At 44.0% G+C, this 11,702-nt stretch overlaps 1 long non-coding RNA gene across 1 annotated transcript in view; it reads left to right on the top strand.

Annotated features, from left to right (window-relative positions):
- Nucleotides 1–853: 853 nt before the first annotated feature.
- The window catches only part of LOC104870822, a 37,573-nt gene continuing 26,724 nt past the window's right edge, over nucleotides 854–11,702 (top strand). Inside the window, exon 1 of the long non-coding RNA XR_782638.3 lies at nucleotides 854–1,064. This is a non-coding gene — a long non-coding RNA (uncharacterized LOC104870822). The remainder of the gene's footprint in view (nucleotides 1,065–11,702) is intronic.

Raw genomic sequence — 11,702 nt, forward strand, 5'->3', positions numbered from 1 at the left:
AATTTTATTCAGAACTAGTGTGTGCTATCACACAGCTAGGACATATTTTATTGATCGTATGTAAAATATTAGTAAAATATACTCAACAATCTTCAGTTATTTTGGCAGTTATTTAATAGAGTAGTATCTTGGTTCATGAACTTAATTCTTTCCATGATTGTGGAATGAATTCTGTGATCAGAACTGTGGAAAGATTGAATTCATGAACCGAGGTGCCCCTGTGTTTTCTAATTCCTCATAACAGAATTTAAAATTCATGCCAGTTGCTGGATTGCTTAGGTTTTAGCTATGCATCTCTTTCTTTTCATTTAATATTCAAGTGCTATTTGTTCATGATCCTTAAAAATAACGAATGGACTTATTTTTATGGACCTCCTTTAAGTAATCCCCAAAGGCAAACAGAGCTCCAGACTCAATACACATTCAGTAAAGCAGAACCACCTTTTCACCATAACCCTTGCCTCATAAAGAACCGCACCCATTTATTCACATTTGACATTCATTTATTAAACTAGCCAGATGCAGTGTATTGATTTATCTTCCCATAGTTGTAGAAACACATGACTCAGTCCTTTGAGAGCCTCATAACTGGTTCTGACTGGACAGCTTTTCTTAGCTGTCCTGTGCTTTAGCACCTTTTGTGATGCCAGGACTCTGGACGTGCCTGCCCCTCCAGATTTCAGGGTGCTGCTCTGCCCTGTGGCCCTGCTTCTCTGATGTGTGAAAGAGAAGTCATGGATTTTCTCCGTGTTCCATTTTTCCATGCTGTCTGGGTGCCAGTTGGCTGATTTCTTTCTCCTTGTCGTGAGGCTGCTTCTTGCTTCTTTGCCAATTCTTGTGGTTTTCTATTGGAGGCAAGGCCTTGAGGACTCTGCTTCTTTGCCAGCAGCATTTGTATTCCTGCAAGCATTCGTCAGTGTTCCTCTAGGGTCCGGCTCTGTTATGTGGAGGAAACACCAGTTTGCTGTGAATAGACCTGATTATCAGCACTGCAGAGCCAAGTGTATCCGCAGATCGCAGGACTTCCAGTGTGGCTGGTGGAAAGGAGCCCTGTTCCGCCCCGGGTGAGTGGCTGCTTCTCCTCCTCGTGGGATGTGTGCTGGGTCACCGGCCTGCTCATGGGCTGCCGGGGCTGATAGGTCCCGAGCAGCATGAAGAGGGCCCTGGAAGGCCACGCGGTCTCCACAGCAGCCCCTTCGCTCTCTCTCCTGAGAACTACCCTGCCTCCGTCTCCCTGTGGGTCAGACGAGGGTGGTCCCCAGGCTACAGCTGGCCTCCGTCGGTGTGCACAGGGTCACTCTGCAGTGCTAGGTGCTGCAATGCAAAACGAAGCCAAAAATCTGTGCGTTTAAAAATAAAGTAGCATGAATATTTGTGAGTTATAATTTATGGGGAAATGCTATTTAGAGAACTGACTCCAGAAGAGATGAAAATACGTATGTTTGTTATCAGAAGAAAAAGATTTATTTTTTTCTAAAAATTCATTAAAATAATTTTACAGCTTTGGGATTTTGACAAAAACATTTGAACCCTACAAGATACAAATATTTTATTTAATAACAAACCACTTGTAACTGCCAAGGTGTAGGAACCATACAGTGCTTGCCGAGTGTGTCAGATCAAACTGGGCGCCTGCATGGGAATAATGAGAGATGGGATTCGTGGTCATCCGACCCTTTGCTCTGAGTTTCGAGAAGCGAGAAAGTCGCACCACGTAAATACCCTCTCACTCTGCCTCTGGCCTGTGTTGCTCCCAGCAGGCTCCGGCCTCTTTGCTGGTGGGTGGAGAGCTCCTCGCAGGGCTGTCTCGGTGGGAGGAGCGGGCCAGCCGGCGGGCCCTTCCCGCTCTCCAGGGTCCTGCAGGCTGAGTGGGACCGGGCTGAGACACACGCAAACACACACACACACACACACACACACAACACGCACGCACGCACACAGGAATACCAGACTCATTCCACAGAGGTGGTAGTTATTGCATTTTTAAATGGGATTTGGGTTTGGCTTTACATCTGTGTCCTACTGAGATGGTCAAAGAGTTTCAATTCACTTAGGGATCTTTGATATAAGCTAGCCAATCAATGTCTGGTGAAAGGAGAAAACCAGGGAAAGCCCACACCGCTAATGGAAGAACACTGCAGCAACAAGGCTGAGGTCGGTCCTCCCAGGACGCCTGTGTGCGCCATTTGTAGACCTGACTCCAGGCAGAGGAGTGAGGCCCTGCTTCCTCCAGATTCCTGTTAGGGCCTGGCTGAGGGAAGAATGGCATTTATATTCATTTTATATCTACATAATTGACTCTGTGTCCTTGAATTTTCTTCTTTCGATAGCTTAGGACTGGTATATCAGCTTGCAGAGGACAAATCTCATAAAAGATTACCAAATATTAGTTATAGACGTTGTGTTACCTAAAATATGTATTTGAGTCTAAGAACTAACTTTATTTGCAGGGTAAATTAAATCATCATATTTATAGTCATGCTTTTAACATTTACCTTTTTCTGGTGCATTTTCACTTTCAAATAACAGAGATTGGAAAGCTCATTATTCAGCATGGCTGTGAGTGGAGTATTATTCAGCGGGTTGTGATTATTTTCCAGGCTGATGTGCATTGCACAGTGTGTCAGAGACACATGCATGAGAGCTGTGGTGCTGGCAACGAGGGTGGTGCTGGCCCCAGAACATGGCTTGGTTCTTCTCTCTGAGCACGGTGCCTATTCAGGGAGAGAGTGAGGTCTTGCTGAAAGGTGGGCTGATGCATCCAGGAATCGTCAATCCCATTCCGAATTCAAAGGTGGAAGACCCAGGCCAAGTTCCTGCTGTCACTGATAATGGTCTGCATTGCAACTTTATACATATCTTCAGAATTGAGGTATTTTCCTCTTTGTTACAGCACTGGTTCAGCAGGACTTCTTCACGCTTGCTTCACTAGTACTTGGTTTGGTAAAGAACCAAATCTGAAGGAACAGACTTGAAGCACAAACACTGGATCCTAATGCATCTTGCAGAATGAACACAGAAGGGGGTGAACCTTTTTATTAGTATTTATTATCCAGTCCTCAGTGAAATCATTCCCATGAGCTGTGACATGAGCCTCAGGGGGGATACGGTGAACTATGAAAGAAGCAGAAAGGAAGGGGCCGGTGCGAGTGACATTTGTTTTATAACTCTGGGTTAAGAGTTCAGTGTGTTGTTGGTGAGAAAATGGGAAGAAGATTTGAAAAGCATTTCCTTAATTTGAGATCACTACTAAAACCCAGAATGGAAAGTCATTGCTTAGGCATAAATCTGAACCCAAACTTTTAGCTTTGTTCTCTGGACTCCCGGCTCTTCGGTAGAGCGTGTTCTGTGGTCAGACATCAGTGCATCTGAGGGGTGCAGGTTAGGGTTAGACAGCAGTGGGGCCTCTCCATCTCTCCGGAGGATTTGGAGCCTCTGCAGGAGGTGTGGTTAGGGAGAGGGAGAGTGAGAGAAAGGGGAAGCCCTGGATCAGGCTGTGCAGAGCAGAGGGGAGCCCTGCCCTGTGGACCCCTAAAGACAGTCGTTGGCAGCGACTCTGAAGAGAGGGGTCTGAGAGCAGTGTGCATGGGTGTGGTTAAGCTTACACAGGAAAGACTGAGAAGTAAAGCTACGTGAAGGAGAGACCTAAGATGCTCTTCAGAGCCAGGCACGCACCTGCGCCGCAGGCCTGAAGTTCCCTTCTGGACTCACACCGGGAATGTGGGAGCGGGACTGAGGCTCATCAGGGTCGCTCACCACACAGGTTCTTAGCTCTCTGCTGTCTCATCCTGGAGAACACATGAGCTGTTGTGATAAAGACAGGAAGTGGTGCATATTTCTGTTGACACCGAGTGCTCATGAAGATGTCAGATGCCAGCACGATGATTGCTTTCATTGACTTACTTCGGCTGGTGGAGTAGGAAGCATCTGATGCCTTCTAAGGCTTCCATCCCACGTCTAAGTAGTATGCATTTAAGACACCACCTCTGAAACTTAGCCTGTGACTGGGAATAGTCTAACCAGAGGAAGAGCTTTTTCTGTATATCTACTTGGTATGGCATATTACACACTCAAATGACTGAATTATGCAGAACTGAAGTTGCAATGATGAAGTGACTACATTTCCTTGTTCTTTGGAGACTTTAGTTAAACTTTCATAGGAGACAAGATGAGAGACTCCAGCACTTTCAGAATTATTATTCTGAGACTCACAGTAGTTTTCTTTTATAATAAACAATTCCAGCACTGAACCTGTCCCATTTTCTTCTTCTCATTTGCTTCTTAAATTAAGAAAATGATTCTTACTAACAGTTGGGGGAAAAGATGGATGGGATCGTTTAATGCACAGGCCAGAGAGCAAACCAACCACAGTAAAATCATGCTTACATTAAGGTGCCTCTGTAATGAATGCTCAGGTCACACTCATCCTTCTAAAGACCACCTTTGTCAGAGGACACCGGAGCCCATGATGAGCATTAACTGTTTCCCAATTACCCTAGAACAGGAAAGGTATTTGTAATTTCTTGAAGCACTTTTGGACCTTTGAAAGCTGTCCTCTGCACATGCTTAGCGGCTCCTCAGGAAGCATAGTTGTCTTCAGTCTTGGGTCGACAGTTGGACACGTCAATTTGCTTTTCACCACCTGAACTTCCCTGGCCACAGGCTGCATCTGTGATCTTCAGAGCCTTTCTCCTTTGCTGATTTCTGTCTTCAAAATTCTTTCCCCAAGTCCTGGAGAGGTTGGTTTGTCTCTTCTGTGGTCCCATAAAAAGCAAATCCCTGCAAGTCCTCCCAGACACTCCACCTGCTCCCTCACTGCAGTGGTTTGCTGCACTTCATCCACAGCTGTTTATTCAGTGCATACTTTTTGAGTATCTGCAAGGTGTCATCACTGTTGCAGGGCTGAGGACGACACCAGTGAAGAGATGAAGCTCTGCTCTCCCGGAATCTCCATGCCGAACTATCGGCTTTCACTCTCCTCCGAGTCCGTGAGCTCTGTGGGTGCAGGGACCACCTTCCCGGGCTCCAATTTCCAGCCCATTTCCAAGACTACATCCACCAGTGGCCACTTCAGTCATCATTGGATGAAGGATCCCACGACTCCACCTCTCTGCCTTAGCAGAATCGAGTGCTCTCTATTTGTTCTTTAAAAAATATTGACAGCGGACTCTGGAACTGTGTTTGTGACAAGAATGTTAAAGTGTTACCTGCTGATATGTCACAGCTGCTCATTTCTGAGGTACCAGGTGATCTTGCAGCTTAGGTGCACAACGTGAGGTGAGGGTCAGGGTGAGGGCACATCCACCACCTCAAACACTTGTCTCTTCTTTCTGGAGGAATATTCAAAACTCTCCTTTGCACTTGCTTTGAACATACAGTTTATTATTTTCAACTGGAGCCACTACTGTTCTGTAAACACTGGAACTCATTCCTCTCAGTGCAGTTTAGTGCCAACTTCCCCGCTGCCTGCTCCCAGCCTGCAGTACCTGCCACTTGCTCTCCTTGTGTGAGATGCACACTTAGCTCTCACACCTGTGCGAGGATGTGCACATTTGGTTATGCCTCTTCTGTCTCCATCTGTGGTCGCCCACGTTGCATTCTTCGGTGGCTTCTAGTGTTTCACTGTGCCTTTCCTTCACTGCTCACTGCTGAAGGGCACTGATTAGAGTCCATGTCTGGGCCTGTGGATGACGCAGTGGTGAGCATGGGAGCCTGTGGTTTCCCTTCTTCTGGATGAGTATCCAGCGGAGGAATTGCTGGGTCTTACGTGTTCTCCTTTTTAGGGGCCCCTCCCTGTTTTCCATGAGGCTGTACTTGTTTACCTTCCAGCCAGCCACATGTAAAGAGGTGCTGTGCTGTTCCTGCTCGCCACGGCTTGCTGTTTCTCTTTTGCATGACAGCCTCTCTTACTGCAGTGAGAGGAGCCTTCTCTGTAATTTTGATTGTATTTCCCTGACGATCTGGTGGCCATTTGCCTTTAAAGACAGCTGATGTTTGCAAAGGTGCAGTAACATATGAAGTGTGGTCAAAATGTACAGCAAACATCTAAATTTTAAAGCTAATTTACTACAATAAAAGACAGTTCATCATTAACCTGCCTCAAAATATTCCCCTTCCTTCAAACTCACTTCCCCCATCATTCTCCCTAGTTTCCGAAGCAGATCTGGAAGTGTGTCTTGTGTGTCAGTACCTTTACTGTGCTGTGTGACTGCCTTGGTGCCCTAAACTGGCTCATCGCAGTCACCTTTCCCCTCACTTTGTCTCCAGGAAGAGCAGCACCAGCTCTGGACACAGCGTCCTGTTGTTGGATGGTGCCACCTTCCTGCTGCATCCTGGGCTCCTGCCACAGCCATCACTCCACCTGCAGCTGCAGTTATTTGGTGTGATTGGTAATGAGAACGGAGAGATATAAGTGAGAAAGGGCAGTGCTGGCATGAAAACCTACATGATCGCAAAGGCCTGAAAAAGTTATCTTGCTAAGTAAAATGCTTTTGAAGTGTCTGCAGGTTAGAACACTATACAAAACATGGAAATCTATAATTCCACATGCATATGTTTTTCATGAATTCCTGATTTTTTTATTCTACTTGGAAGAAAAACAAATTCAAATCTTAAACTCTGGCTGACCCATGTTGGCCCACCACAGACACAGTGTAGGACTTGCATTCACGACATTCACAACAACTGCGGCTGTCATGGGTGTGGGAAAACTTGCAGGATCAACGCATAGAAGACTGACTGGGAGATACAACCTGCTGATGTGTGTGCTGCTCAGACTTACAGAAAACAAAGTCATTTATCAGGAAAGAAAATTAGATGGGAGTAACTCTAAAATTGAATCAATAGGTCCAAATGAGAAAATGTCACATTTGCTTACAAAAAGAATGGCATAAAATGCAGAGAATGCAGCATCTAGAATCAGAATCAAAGATGAAATCAAAGCAACTGTTTGTATCAATACAGCTTATATTTGAGATGCCTTTTTAAAACAATAAGGAAAACCAGTAAACTTCAGAGCTTTACAAACACAAATCTTTTTGTGGTTACCAGTTTAGTGAAGTTCACAATATTCAGCAGGGATGGATTCTGAATTATTCAAGGAAATGTAAAAATAAAGAAACCACACAAGCAGCCCTGCTCTTTATAAGTGACACCTTCCACAGCTCAAAGTGGAACAAGCACTAGGAGAAGGCACCCTCAGGCTGCTCACCTTGGTCTCCAGTGTGACATTCCTGATTCACCCTACACTTGGAAGAGAACCAGAGTGTTTCAAAAAGTAATGTAGGAAGCATTTTTCCAGTTTTGGAAAAAAAGCCAAGAGTAGAGATCTTGTAAAATCTAAGGTTCATTAAACAGATGTTTATGATGAATCACTAGTTGGATTTCAGTTTCTACTTTAGCTTTTGGTGAACAAAGGTGGAAAATACCATCTGAGAGTGATAGCTCTAACATAAACCTGTTGGCATGAAATAATTCAGATTACAGAGTATCATCAGAGTTTGGGCCAATTAAAAATATCCAAAGCTTACCTGAAGACAATATCGAAAAACACTGTAGCAAATCATCTGGAAAACAAAATTTTTAAAAAACGCAGAATTCTTATATGCACTGACAAAAGAAAATAAAGCTAAATGTAAAGAAACTACAAAGTTAAATCCAGAACCAAAACTTGCTCATGCTTTACTAAAGTTATAGTGTAATCAGATGTTATATTGACTTACACCTGAATAAACCAACAGTATTCTAATGAACAAAGAAATAAATAAAGGAGCTAATAAAAATGTATTTCTTCACCAAAATAAAAGACACTGTCAAATAAGTAAGTTAAATAAATAGTAAGCTAGAATCTCTTGACTATTTAAAAATATTCCTTTCTAATCAAACTTTGCCATATCTGAACACGCACTAATCCAGAGAGTGCTGCTGTTTTCATCACTTTCTTATCCCTGAGATACAGCACTGACATCCACAGTTTAAAGGAGGAGGGCCAGGTATTTACCTCAGTGGCTCTGCCACCTGCCTTACAAGTGCAATGTCCTGAGTTCAATCCCCAGTACCAAAAAGAAAGAAAGAAGGAAAGGGATATTTTGGCTCATGTGTCCACCCTTGGTTGAAAGGCTCCAAAGAAAAGATATGCAGCAGAGGGAAAGCTGCTTACATCATAGCAGCAGGGAAGCAGAGAGAAGGAGAGGAGCTGGGGAGGGAGGCACACCTTCCGGGTTGAGTCCTCAGCTATCTGCCTCCTCAGCCAGGCCCCGACTCCAAAGAGCAGATAAGCTGTAGGCCTGCCACAGCCCAGTCTTTTTCCAAAAAGCACCTACAAGTGCTGCGGCCACTGGGGATGTCAAGATGTAAATGATAGCACTCCATCCCCATTCCTGAAGCACTCATCACATCCACCTCACTATGCAGACTGCAGTCAGTCCACCTCTACAAGTCCCAGTCTTCACAGTTCCAGCCCTGCTCAAAAGCCCACAGTCCAAGTCTCCTCTGAGTCTCAAGGCAAACTCTTGGCTGTGAGCCCCTATAAAAATAAAAAAACAATGTTAAACACTTCCAACCTATAATAGTATGGAATAAACATTTCCATTCTAAAAGGGCAAAGGAAGATAGAAAGGACTGGGGACAAAGCAATAAGAAATTCCAGCAGGGTCAACATTAAGCCCTGCGGCTCTGGGTCCTACACCTAGGGAAAGTTGCAGTGAGATGAGAACTCCAGACAGCTCGGGTGGCCCTGCCCTCCTTCCTCAGTGTGGTACCTCCTCCCACAGGCCCCATGAGCTCTCTCTTGAGTAGCTTCATTCACTCTCTGTGGCTTTCTTCAGATGTTCCACATTTTTAGCTTCTTCAACTTCCTGAGGTCTCTACCTTGCTTTGGCTTCACTCACAGCTTCATGTTTTACCTTCTCTGGGGCACACTTCCTGGCCTCCTAGGCCTTATTCTGAAATCTGGTTGGAAGCCTCACTGACACCACAACTCTTGCATTCTGCATTTCTGCAAAACCAGCAACATGTGGAATACAATAAGATCAGTCACCAGCTGGAGCAGTTTATGGGCCCCATTGAATTATGGCTTCAGAGGCTTTTGGATGATGAGCTAAGATCCAGAAATTTTTTCCCGAATGAGCAGTTCTGTCCAGGGTTCTCTTCTAAGCAATCTCTTACTTTTGCAACTTTGAGCCTGAAAAGTGTGGGGCTTTGCTGGTTCTTGCTGTGCCAGAAAGGCATCTGTCTTACTGTCCTGTTGCAAAGTAGTTGGGTTCTTTATAAAGCTGATTTTTTTTTTCAGCAACCAAGCAACCTCCTCAAGCAACCGTCTTCCCCAGTTGTGCAGATCCTTTCTTTCTGGCAAAAATGAAAACTTTTAAATGACTTTTTGCTCCTGTTTCTCAGTGAGGATCTTGCTAAAAGCAGCAAACAGTAGCCATGCCACAGCCCAAACATTGAGCTACCTTGAAATTTCCCTGTCAGATTACTTAGTTTGCCACATTTAATCCAAGTCTCCTGAAAAGTCTCAAGACACAAGCAAACTTCAGACAAAATTTCAACCAGAGCATAATGCATGTGGTCTTAAATCCACCTGCTAATGGAGGCCTTATTTCCACCTGAAACCTCCTGAGCCTTTACTGTCTGACTTTTCACTGGCATTCTGGTCCTTTGAGCTCTGCAGAATCTCCCATAAAGCTTTTCTTTCTGCATTCTAGGGTGCTTCTCCAGATGGCATCTCCAAACATTTCCAAACTCCTCCTGTGAACATTTCCCCAAACTTCTGGACCACAAAGTCAGATATATTCACAGCAAGAAGCCCACACTTGGTATCAAGTCTGTTTCAGTCACTTTCTCATTGCTGAGAAAATTCTCGACAGCTACCACTTAAGGAGAGAGTGGTTTACTTTGGGTTGAGTTTGAGTCAATGGCTGGTCAGCTGCAAAGGAAAAACAGCATGCAGAGGAGCTTGGTGCAGGACCCGCTGCTCATATCATGGTGATCAAGAAGCAGAGAGAGAAGGGATGAGTGTGGAAGGGAGGTGGACCCTTCAAGGTCTTACCTCTGGCAACCTCCTCTGAGCCAAGCAGGCCAAGGTGGTGGGAGGAGTCTAGATATAACTCACAGCTGGTTTTGAGGTCTTCTGTCTGTGTGGTTTGTAGACAAACTTGACAGCTAAGTAGGATGAAGCTGACTTTATGACATTGTTGAAAACAATGACCCTATGTTGATCACTGCTGGTGCTTTTACTGCATGGATTACAAGGACATAATCACTTGGGAAGAATTGGAAATCTCAGGAGAGATTCTATGGTGATGGCTAACTAAAATGGTAATGTTGAACAAAGGCTATTCTTTCCATTGATCACTGGAGAAAAAGGCAAACAGGTTTTGGGGGTACTGCTATTTATTTTGCTGTGACTGGTTAGAATCTGAAGTCAAATTAAAAAGACTTACAAAGAAATTAGGGAAACAGTCCTTTTCACAATACCATCCAAAAAATGAAATATCTAGGAACCAGTCTAATGAAGGACACAAGACCTCTACATTGAGACCTGCAGCACTCTAAAAAAAGACATCAAAGAGGATGTAAGAAAACGGAAAGACATCCCTTGTTCCTGAGCAGGAGGAACCAATATCGTGAAAAATGGCCATGCTTCCAAAACTGCTATACAGATTCAATGCAATCCCAGTACATTCCAAAAGTATGTTTCACAGAACTAGAGAAAACAATCCAAAAATTCATTTGGAAACAGAAGAGACCTAGAAGAGCAAAAGCTATTCTAGGCAACAGAGACCTGGCAGGAGGGGGTATCAGAATCCCCAACTTGAAACTAGACTATAAAGCCACTGTGATAAAAATAACATGGTACTGGCAAAGAAACAGACCTAAGGATCAGTGGAATAGATTAGGAGATGCAAAAACAACTCCAGACATACTCAGCTACCTCATCTTTGACAAAGGCTCCAACCATCCTCATTGGAGGAAAGGTAGCCTCTTTAATAAGTGGTGTCGGAAAAACTGGATTTCAACTTGTCAAAGATTAAAACTAGACCCCTATCTTTCCTCATGCATTAAACTAAAATCCAAGTGGATTAAAGATCTAAATATTAAAACAGAAGCACTAAACTTGCTGGAAGATAAGTTAGGGAGAACTCTTGAAGATTTCGGCACAGGAAAAGACTATGAACAAATCCTCAGTAGCATGGGAGCTACCAAAGAATCAATAACTGGGATCTCAACTTTTAAAAAAGCTTCTGCACTGCAAGAGAAACCACTAACTGAGCTAAAAGACAATCTACAATGTGGGGAAAAACTTTTAGCAGCTGTTCCTCAGACAAAGGTCTACTATCTAGAAAACATAAAGAACTAAAAAAAAAAATCAACCCCTCAAATATAAAGACTCAAATAAAAAATGGGCATCTCAAATGAACAGACATTTCTCAGACAAAGAAGTGAAAGCAGCAAATAAACATATCAAAAAATGTTCCACATCACTGGACATTCGAGAGATGCAGATGAAAACAACACTGAGATTCCACCTCACCCCACAAAGAATGGCTGCTATCAAGAAATCACACAATAACAAATGTTGGCGGGGTTGTGGGGAGAAAGGAACCCTTCTCCATTGTTCGTGTGAGTGCAGACTCGTGCAACCACTATGGAAATCAATATGGAGATACCTCAGAGAGCTTGGACTGGAGGTTCCATTTGAC

The sequence above is a fragment of the Fukomys damarensis genome, unplaced genomic scaffold (genome assembly GCF_012274545.1).
Source record: "Fukomys damarensis isolate Sample0158 unplaced genomic scaffold, DMR_v1.0_HiC HiC_scaffold_4, whole genome shotgun sequence".
Classification (NCBI taxonomy): domain Eukaryota; kingdom Metazoa; phylum Chordata; class Mammalia; order Rodentia; family Bathyergidae; genus Fukomys; species Fukomys damarensis.